General features: G+C 42.5%; 1 pseudogene; it reads left to right on the top strand.

Moving 5' to 3' along the window:
• The first annotated feature begins 4,835 nt into the window (after positions 1–4,835).
• LOC125299534 lies at positions 4,836–5,692 on the top strand (annotated as a pseudogene).
• The last annotated feature ends 6,173 nt before the right edge of the window (positions 5,693–11,865 follow it).

An 11,865-nucleotide genomic window follows, 5' to 3' on the forward strand; every position in this document is an offset into this window, starting at 1 on the left:
ATGGAAATTCTCAATCTTGTGCGCCAGAGTCATACCGATGGTGCCACAGTCATCTCTAAAGAGTGTTTTTAGCTTCCATGCAGTGAGCCTAGAAAGATTCACTTGACATCTGAGAGGCAGAACTGAGGATCTGTAGCACCTAGTTGTGTGTTTCAAATCGCTCACCCATAAATGTCATAGCATTGACTTTTTCAGTATATCAGGCACATCAGCCATTGGTTCACTGGAGGCCTCATAGCTGCCACTTGCGTTTTTACTCTTTCTCTATTACAGAGAAGCCTCCAAAGAATCATTTCTTTACAAATGCTTTTGGCTGTTGTCTAGGCCAGTGTTTCTCAAACTTTATCAGACCAAGGACCACTTAACCAATAAAAAAAAAACCTCACGGACCACTTGCTAAAAGAAAGAGTAAACCTACTTCAACAATATATTACACATTAGGCTTACTCACCTTGCTTATTGTGTCAGAGGATTCATATGATTTAAACTGGCGTAGCTTACATACTGTAGGCATGTTGCAGAACTGTTTGGATTTACATACAAGTTGGTTCAACATTGCAAACAACTCATCTATATTATATTTTACCATGTCTGCTAGCGGACCACTTGGGATAGCTTGCAGACCACCCTACAGCACAACAAATGAAGAAGAGGAGGGAAAAGAAGAGAGAGTGGCTAGAAGTGCAAAATAGGGAATATCATATAAGTAAAAAGGAGAAGTATGGGTGAAATAGTTTAAGAATGTGTCCACTGAGCCCACCTCTCGGATAGCCCCGTTTTTTATGTGTTTCATATCACTGTGTTTCACAGTGAAGCCCAATTTTGCAGTTTAGAGATATTCTTAAGAATTTAAGCATGCCACCTGTAAATGGGAAGAGCCAGCTGGATGTCCTTGGGCATGATGGTGACTCACTAGGCAGGCACGGGACACAGACTGGTGTCCTCAAACAGACGAACCTCATTGGCCCCCTGAAGAAAAACATGAGTGAAGTTTCCATATTATTTATATTCCTAGAATACTCTTCTCCTTTAGAGCCATTCACACCTCTATCTAAATACCAACCTCAAATCCTGTTTCTGGTGATCTAATCACCTGAGATTGGCTAAAACATAAAATAAACCGTTCTCTATCGTCTCGAGACCATCTCTCCACTCCGTTACATATTCCATATGTACGGGGGAATGACCCCCCACCTGCTAAGGACCGTGGATAGGCTTTAAGACATACCAGCTCACCCGGACACGCCCCAACCCGAAACTATAAAACACCTGTGTTTTGGCGTGTAATCACTGATTGTTTGATCTCCACTGTTACAGTGGGCATTACTTTGAAATGGCCACTTCAGTCGCGCATTACGTGACGTGAAGCTGCGTGAAACTTTAGTACCACTTTCAGCCACTGGGCACCCCAATCCCAAGAAAAGCAGACTCCAGCATTCCCAGATCACCACCTTCCAGCATTCCCAGATCACCACCTTCCTGGGCATGGCCCTGGACTCAAGGAGGGCAACCGTAACTCTCTCACCGGCGAGACAGCAGTCTTTGCCGCATGTCTCGGTTGCTTCACGTTGCACCCCCAGGTGGAGTGCAGATTCTGCCTTCGCCTCTTGGGCCTCCTTCACATGCACCCAGTCCAGAGGTGCCTGTTGAGCCTAGGCCTGTGCCCCCAAGGGCCCTCCCATGCCAAGGTGACTGTGTACCGCAGGCTTCACCAGAGCCCTACGCCGGTGGAAAGATCCAACCAACACCGAGAGGGGGAGTGCCATGGGACCAGTGATTCGTCGCCGGGTCGCTTTTACAGATGCATCCCCAGTAGGCTGGAGTGCCGTTCTCGAAGGTCAGGGCATCTCTGGACGGACCCTTGGCTATCCCAGCACATCAATGTCCTGGAGCTGAGAGCCGCTCTCCTTGCCCTCCGGCACTTTCTACTGTGGCTAAGAGGCCAAAATGTGATGGTGAGGACCAACAGCATGGTGACTGCAGCCTATATAAACAGACAGGGGGGCTTGGGGTCTCCAGCCCTTTGCAGTCTGGTGACGGACCTGTGGCTATGGGATCAGCCCCTGTTCAGCTCTCTCAGAGCATGTGCCGGGGGCCTTGAATGCTGTGGCCGACATCTTGTCAAGAGGTGGCCCACATACCAGAGAGTGGAGACTCCACCGCCAGGTGGTTGAGGAGGTCTGGTCACGATTCAGCAGAGCGGAGGTCGCTTCCTCTCCGGAGGGACCTCCTATCCCAGGCAGACGGTAAACTGTTCCATCCCTTCCCAGCAGGGCTCCGGCTGGTGGCCTGGCCCCTAAGAGGACGGCTGTTCCCTGATCTCCCGTTTCCTCAGAGGAGCACGGAGATTCGCAGTGCTGGCCCTCCTGTCCCACCATGGGATCTGGACCTCGTCCTTGAGGCACTGACGTTTCCGCCTTTTGAGCCCCTCACTCACACCAACCTGAAGTGGCTTTCTCTTAAGAGAGCTTTCCTCTTGGCCATTACTTCTGCAAAGAGGATTAGTGAGCTCCATGCGCTGTCTGTTCATGGTGACTGGGTCGACAGTGGTTCTTGGTCTGGGCCTTCCTGGGCCATCTCCTCGCGGGGTGTCTTAAAGAGTTACCCTGTACATATGAAATGTATGGAAGCATATGGGTAGCTTTATTCAAATGAGAATGCAATCTGCAATATGCAATTCAAAAAGACATTACATTATGCAATTGACAATTCATTATGCAATTTAATATTGCAATTTGCAATAATATCCAACAAATTGTATTTTAATCTGCAAAGTGACAATGAAATCCTAAAATCAATTCCAATAATTTTGGTTAAAAAATAGAATAAACATGGATTGAATTGCATTCCATTTTGCCATGGTACTTCAGTCTCAAAATTCAAATGGCAATTAATTTTGCATTTCAATTTTCAATATTCAGTCTCATCATTTAACTGTCAATTCGTCAAGCGCTAACTGGGTAAGACGTAAACATGGAAGTGACGTAGCCTAGTTCCCGCCTTGACGAGTGACTTGACAGATTGCAATGCGTTTGGCAGATTGAATGGCCATTGAATTTTGCAACACAAAGAGCGTGACCAAAGTGCAATGCAATCACGGGGGGCGCTATTTCTTTTCCATTTGAATAAAATGCCTCAAAACGATGGCAAAACATTTTGCCCAAAATAATCCAAAATCTTTTCAGGCTGGCATTGACAGTTTTGCCAAATATGTTTTTAAAATGCAATCCTACATTGCACTTTAAATATTAAATTGCAAAACGAATTGACAGTTAAATGATGAAACTGAATATTGAAAATTGAAATGCAAAATTAATTGCCATTTGAATTTTGAGACTGAAGTACCATGGCAAAATGGAATGCAATTCAATCCATGTTTATTCTATTTTTTAACCAAAATTATTGGAATTGATTTTAGGATTTCATTGTCACTTTGCAGATTAAAATACAATTTGTTAGATATTATTGCAAATTGCAATATTAAATTGCATAATGAATTGTCAATTGCATAATGTAATGTCTTTTTGAATTACATATTGCAGATTGCATTCTCATTTGAATAAAGCTACTCATATGCTTCCATAGAAATGTAATGGAGTGGAGAGATGGTCTCGAGACGATAGAGAACATTGGGTTATGTTGTAACCCTTGTTCTCTCAGTGAAGAGGCCACCTCTCCAGTCATCAGGCCGCTCGGGGACCCGTTCCGATGAAACTATTAGTGATTACATGCCAACACAGTTGTTTTATAGGTTCGAGTTGGGCTTGTCCGGGTGAGCCGGTGTGTCTTAAAGCCTATCGACGGTCCTTAGCAGGTGGGGGGTCATTCCCCGTACTTTTGGAATATGTAACAAAGTGGAGAGATGGTCTCTTCACTCAGAGAACCAGGATTACAACATAACCCAACATTTTTTATTTTATCAGTGGGTTTCTTATGACAATTTAGTATATGTTTTTTTAAGTTCCTCAAATATAGAATTGAAATTGTGTGCCAAATGCAATGGTGCAATTTCTGGTTTGTTCTTGGTAAGAGTAAAAACAACAAAATTGATAAATCCCAAAAATCAATGAGTACTTACAAAAATGAACAAATCATGAATATGATCAAAATTAAAATGGTCTAAATTGCGATTAACTATAGAAATTCAGTGATTAATCGCGATTTTAAAAAATAATCTCTTGACAGCCCTAGTCCTTTTAATTTTGATCATGTTGGCTCAGTGTAGAGCTCTCTAGAAACGGAATAGGATTCCAATGACATGATCAGACACTTAGTGAATCAGACCTATCGGTGTTCTGTACACATTAGTAAACCAACAATTTGATTTTAGAAATGTAGTGCATTTGAATACGAGATCTGCCATTAAAACATATACTGTATATGTGTTAAACAAGATGTCCATGTTAAAATTAGAGATGAAGATGCTTGATCCTTGAGGAATACATCATGAATCATCAGAAATAAATAATGCATGGGGTAGTGGGGAGTGTCTGTGGAGTTAAACTTTTATAAATACAGAACACCGATAGGTCTGATTCACTAAGTGTCTGATCATGTCATTGGAATCCTATTCCGTTTCTAGAGAGCTCTACACTGAGCCAACATACATAAAGACAAACAGATTCAACAATGACAGCCTTCTGGACGATTGTGTTTCATGCTTTGGGAAATCAACAGTGACTACATCATATGTGGCTTTGTATGTGTCTGCAATACTTGCTGTGCTAATCACTGTGGGTGGCAACCTGCTTGTTATCACATCGGTGTGTCACTTCAAACAGCTTCACACACCAACTAATGTGCTCCTTTTTGTCTTGGCTGTGACTGATTTCTTTGTGGGAATTTTTGTAATGCCAATGCAATTTATTTGGCTGATAGAATCATGCTGGTTTTTTTGGAACAAGAGCTTGTGCTTTTTTCAACTTTGTGTCATTCCACTTGACCTGTGCATCTGTCCATATTGTGGCTCTCATTGCAGTGGATAGGTGCATGGCTCTGAGCAATCCATTTTACTATTCCAAGAAAATCACTGTGAACCTCATGATCATTGTGGCCTCCCTAGACTGGGTCTTTTCTATGGCTTACAATTTTGCTCTTCTGTACGACAACGGTTACTTTACTCATGCACTGACACTCTGTCCACATGACTGTCTCATTGCTGTTGATGAAATATGGTCTTGGGTTGATTTTGTAGTGGTGTTTGTATTGCCTTGCTGCATTATGTTTGTACTGTACCTGATAATCTTTGGCATTGCCAGGAAACATGCCACTGCCATCAGGGCAGCTAACAGTCAGGGAAATCCAAATAGCAAGAATGATAATGTGTCTAAACGATCAGAGAGAAAAGCTGCAAAAGTGCTTGGAATATTAGTGTCTGTCTTTTTGTTATGTGTTGTGCCATATTACTTTGCTAGTGTTATTCCTGGTATAAACTCCCAAATCTTAGAGGCAGTACTGAATTACACATCAGCCCTACTCTACCTGAATTCTTTGTTCAATCCGATTATATATGCTTTGTTCTACCCGTGGTTTCAAAAGAGCATGAAAATAATTTTAAGGTGTCAAATATGTAGCCCCGAGTCTTCTCTCATGCAAGTTAAGTGATTTTCTTTTTTTTTAATCAGCCCTCGATATGAAATCAATCAGAAACAAATTTGTCTGAGTATGTGAAAGAATACATAGATAAAAGACAACAACCTCATAAATACTATATGATCATGCCATAATGAATGAATGACACAATGACTTTATGATATATTTCGACTTAGTTGTGTTTTCGGCAACATTCTGAAATATTTTTGGTTATATTTTATCTATGAAATGTGTATACAATTTATTTAGTACTTACAATGTGTTTGTTAAAAGATGTTATCTAAATGGTTGATGATTGCCAAGTAATACAAAAGCATGCACTACATGACTTTAAAAGTTTGAATAGCCTATTGCACATATATTGATATTATTCTCATATTTATTTGCAGTTTCTTTTACCATTACATGAATTCTTCATCAGTAGGCTTCATGGTGGGATGTACATGTAGTTGGTTATGAAAATGTATGTATTTTGTCCACAAACATTTACTCTTTATCAATAAATGAACACTTACAAAGAAATGAGAAGCAATAATACCTGAGTCAGTGAAAGGTAGCCTACTGTAGGGGCATTGGCTGATATCAAGAATTTTGATGATACTCTGCAGCTTTTAAGTACAAATTAGCAATTATATGATGATTTATGTGATGATGGTGGAACATGCTCTGAAAAGAGGAATGTGTATGAATGTAATTGTAAATCATAAATTAGGTTTGTAGGCCAAGAATACTTGCGTACACAAGGAATTTGGTCTCTGCATTTATCACATCCGTGAATTAGTGTAACCCACAGAGCACGTAGTGAACACACAGTGAGGTGAATCACACAATGACCCGGAGCAGCGAGCTGCCTTGCTGCAGTGGCGCTCAGGGAGCAGTGAGGGGTTAGGTGCCTTGCTCAAGGGCAGGGGCCTATCAAGCTTTTTAAAAGTGTGGGGGTTCTGGGATAGGGAAGTGAAATAATCCTGGCCAAATTATAAATAACTCCCTAAATTTTCTTTACATATTTTATGCAAAGAAAGCCATGCACTTAATAACCTACTGTTAAAGCAACAAATGAGAAGAATTCGTATTTATACCCCTTGGCATTATGGACAGATTATGAGCCACATCTACACATCACAAGAAAGATCAACACAATGGGACTCAATAAACGTGAATTGCTTTCACTTCAACTTCAGTTATTTTACGATAATGGATAGTAGCCCATGGCTAACCTCTGGTTAGCTGGTTCAGTTGATTTACCTTGTCTAGCATAGCATTCTCCATTGAAATTATGCAGGATTAGAATTACTAACAAAACAAAATGTTGTCAGTCAGACAGTCACAACAGTTTTTGATGTACTAATTTAGCATAATGAAGTAACAAGTAGCCTACCATTTCAATTCTACCCATAAGTGGAGGGAGGGGGGGGGGCAGTCGCTCCGGGCCCACGACCGCAAACGGCCCACTTTTGGCCAGATCTATCTTGATTAATTTTTATGTTTAGCCTACCGATGCTTATTTGTACTGATTGCTGGGGGAAAATAATAATTTAAAAAATGCTACTAAAGATGCCACTGGTTCGTAGAGTGCGCTCACAATGGGTGTTCGTCTGTCATGCTGCAAATTAAATAAATAGCCTGCACACTCCCTCTCGCTACACTGTTGCGTTTTAAAAGTGAAACTGATGCCACACCAGTCTGGGTTTGCTGAAGTAGCCTAGGCTACAGGCTGCATTTGTTACAGAAAATCAAGCGACATAGGAAGTAGGTCTAGTCTACACTGTGCCTATTTAGAGACAGGAGCATAAGCTTAGCACGACAACAGCAGTCACTATCAGGCACGCCAGCATGAATGGTAAGCACACACATCTAGAGAACTGGTGCCACCTGTGGTTGTATAGAGTAACCTGTGGTAACTCTATACAAAACATATTGATCTCAATAGTACTTTTTGTCCATGTTCAGGGTGGAAAGTAAAAAAGGAAGATTTGCATTAGACAAGTCAAATTGGTGTTTTTAAAAAGAAGGGATCGTGGAGAATAAAGGAAAAAATATCAAATAAATCGTTGTATATTCCCACAAGGTGTTTAGGTGCTCTGAAAACGAGAACCAAAATGATTTTTCAGACTTCAGACCATGCTCTTCCTGACTTGAAACACCTTTGAAAATAGAGGATTGAAGTGGTGTTTGGGAATGAACGTTAGCTCAGATGCTTTTTGAGACTTTTTTTGGTCTTAACGCAACATTTTACAAAGCACTGACAGGGCCACCAAGGACTGTGTGCGAATCGACAGCAGGAAAACCTATTTAGCAAGCAGAAATGTCCCAGCCTGTTTAGGATGCTTCATAGACAGGTTATCTTTCAGGTATATTTTCCATTAGAAAACCATTGTGTTAGCGAACGCGTTGTGGCTAATTCACTTAGCTCCTGTTAGTAGGCTGGTCAGAAAAGAATGAGATGACAGTCGGAAGATACAATTACGGCGCTGATATCAATTTGCTTGGTAACCGCATTTATGGTTTTCTACAAACACCAATAATCAAATTGGCCTCCATCACTCAACCAATGCTAACGGTCCTAGGCTATTGATATAACTTGTATAAGATCACGCTCAATCACGCTGAAAAACCCGCCCTCATCAGCAAAAAAAACGCCCCAACAACGATTTTGTCATAGAGTGGCGAAGTCACGCCCTTCTACTTCCGGTCCATGGGACCTATCTTTCAAAAAATTATGAACGGGAGTTAACGGAGAGATAACAATTATTTTTTTGTCCAGTTTGAATTGTGCCACGAATTTCACATATGATGTGTGTGAATTTAAAAGATAATTTTTCACGTCAAGAAAGTACTGTTGTTGATAGACTTCAAAAGTTATGTTGGTTTTGTGCAAAATCGGCTCAGTGGACTACATCTCTCGTCTCGAGCGATGTCGTCACCAGCGTAATGAAACGATAAGAGCTGTTATGCTAGTTAACGGTTGCATCTTGCTGCCTGCTATGTCTCTTAACAGTATCTAATGTACAGTCTATGGACGAATACAACTTACCTGATGTGTTTAATCCTCTGACTCATGGTATTTTCATCGGCAAGGAAAGCCCAATTAAGACCTGTTGCTGGTATGCTTGTACAATCTGTGTGGCTGTGAATGAGCTAACGTCACTAGCGCGACTGATGGGTTTGTAGTCACTGGAATTACGATCTTTCACAATGTTGTAATTCAGTAGTTACGAAACAAACTGCAAATGTCTTTACATGAAAAATTGTGTTTAAAATTGACAAACATCATATGGGTAATTCAAGGCACAAGTCAACCGGGACCAGAAAATAATTTATTTTTCGCCATATGCTGGCGTTCAACATTTTTTGAAAGATAGGTCCCATGGAGGCAAACGGAAGGGGCGGGACTTCGCCACTCTATTGAGATCCATTCAACTAAAAGTTTTATTTGCCCGCCTAAACTCTGGCAATCTGGCGAAGAAAGCTCAGCGCCGCCTGTACTAACTGTGGAAACTCAGGCGAGCAAGTGCTCCACCAGCCATCATGACCACATTCTACCGAGGCACCATTCAGAGCATCCTCTCCAGCTGTATCGCTGTGTGGGGCGGAAGCTGCACTGAATACAACAGGAAAGCCCTGCAGCGTATAGTGAACACAGCTGGAAGGATTATTGGTGCTTCACTCCCCTCCCTGAAGGACATTTACACCTCCCACCTCACCCGCAAGGCGACCACAATTGTGAGTGATGCAAGCAGTGATGCCAGTAACGCGTTACTTAGTGTATTTTGACCACTTTTTTCAGTAACGAGTAATCTAACGCACTACTATTTACAAACCAGTAATCAGATTAAAGTTACTTATCTAAATTACTGTGCGTTACTATTTTTGTAATTTTCCTTAGTAAAAAGATATATTCTTTGCTTTCTTCTTGTCTTGGGGATTAATGTCATGTAGGCTATGCTCACGTTTTCAGCATGAGCACAATTCACGTGTAAAACCACGCAGCGACACAAACGTAAACAACAATGGAGGGAGAGAGAGAGATGCACATTTCATCAGTCATTACTTTGAGTTTGTGTCAGCTAAACATGACAACATTAAGGTACATTGTACATTCTGTGCTGGCGACAAAGTGCTGTCTAGCTAGACATACCAAGTCTCCCGAAGTTTTGGGAGTCTCCCACATATTGATACCGGCTTTCTGACGCCCGCAAATTACATAAAATCTCCCAGAACCTAGAGCGAACAAGAGCACGCAAGCCAGACCAGACTTCAAATCGCGTGTGCATATGAGTTTAACGCGCACACAATGGAGAGGGAGAGAGAGAGGAGTGGTGCATTTGTGCCTGAAGCGCATCCAAGACAGAGAGCATCCTGGTCTGTTTTGCTAAATCAACCAATCAGTTTTCAGTGTAAGTGTACTTATATCTCTTTTCTCCCAAACTTAATTAATCAGTTAAGTCAGTGTATCTAGGAACAGGAGCGTCATGACAGCGTCAGTGCCCCTCAAAAAGGAAGATTTAAGACCCATTTTACATCAGACTACGCAAAAGTGTACCCAATTGTCTCATAAGATTAAAACATAATGATAAGTCTTGCACACTGCACTGTTTGTAACAGTGACTTTAGCATTGCTCACGGCGGGTTAAATGATTGCAAAAGACTTGTTGAGGTGAGTTTAACAAGTGTAATTTAATTTGCATATTACTCAGGCCTATACAAGATGGCTAGTTGCCAAGGCTACATGAAAAAAAATCTACATATTTTACTATAACAATTTCTATCAATAGGCCTTCCTTATTTGGTGTACTTAGACATTATTGAACAAACATCTGAATTTCAGTATCTAAGTAGGTTAGGTTGGGATGTCTGCTATACATTGCTGACATTACTGTTAAAATGCACTTCCTGTATAGTGAGTATTAAACGGTCCTCACCGACAGAAACCTCCTTCTCCATGGGCTTGTGGAACTGTCAATCCGCAGTCAACAAAATGGACTTCATAGCTGGCTATGCCAACCACCTTTCATTGGAACTCCTTGCTCTCACTGAGACTTGGATCAAACCAGAGAACACTGCCACCCCGGCTGCACTCTCCACTAACCTTACACTATCCCACACCCCTCGCCTATCTGGGCCGAGGGGGAGGCGGAACGGGCCTGCTGATCTCCAACAAATGGAAATTCACCCCGCTACTGCCTTCAAACAAATATGTCTCATTCGAATTCCATGCCATCACAGTGATCGCCCCAGCAAAACTCTACTGCTGGTCATCTACCGCCCTCCAGGCCAACTAGGCGACTTTATTGCCGAACTTGACACTCTGCTATCCTCCATCCCTGAGCATGACTGTCGGCTTCTTGTTCTCGGTGATATGAACATCCACTTAGATGCCCCAGGCTCAGCGGACTTTTGGCCCTGGTCCACTCCTTTGACCTCGAACTGGTTCAAAGCCCACCGACTCACAAAGCTGGCAAAGAGCTTGACTTGATTTTCACTCAGAACTGCAGCACAGACACCCTCATGGTGACGCCTCTCCATCTTTCTGACCACTTCTTCATCCAGTTCAGCGTCAGCCTGACAGAACAGCCTCCGGCTCCTCAGCCGATGGTCACGTTCGCCGCGCAACATCCGGAACCTGTCTCCAACGCACTTCTCCTCTGTGGTTGCCTCGGTCTACCTCCACTCAACACCTTCTCCTCTCTGGAGGTTAATGAAGCCACTGACTCGCTCTGCTCCACACTGACGTGTCAAGCTGTGCCCTCTTACCACAAGGCCAGCTCGATCCAAACATTCTCATCCATGGCTAAATGATACCCTCCGATCTGGCGCACCAAACTCAGAGCTGCGGAGAGGAAATGGCACAAATCCAAACTAGCTGGCGACCTCAAAACTACCAGACACTCCTGACCTCCTTCTCAGCCAGCATCACTGCTGCTAAGATTGCTTTCTACAATGACAAAATCAACAGCGCTACAGACACTCGAAAACTTTTCTCAACCTTCAAATCGCTACTCAACCCTCAGCTGCCTCCTCCTCCATCCAGCCTTACTGCAGATACCCTCGCCTCATTTTTTTTACAAAGTGGCGGCAATCAGCAGTCAATTCTCTACATGCCCACTCAACGCATCTGACTCAGATACCGCACTCCTACAACCTCTAGGGACTGCTGGAACATCTTTTTTTCAGCATTCCGCCTCTCTCCGAGAGTGAAGTGTCCAGACTCCTGACATGCAGCCGTCCTACCACATGCTCGCTGGACCCTATACCCTGAGAGCCTACTTCAGT

This window comes from Alosa alosa, chromosome 8 (assembly GCF_017589495.1).
Source record: "Alosa alosa isolate M-15738 ecotype Scorff River chromosome 8, AALO_Geno_1.1, whole genome shotgun sequence".
NCBI lineage: Eukaryota > Metazoa > Chordata > Actinopteri > Clupeiformes > Clupeidae > Alosa > Alosa alosa.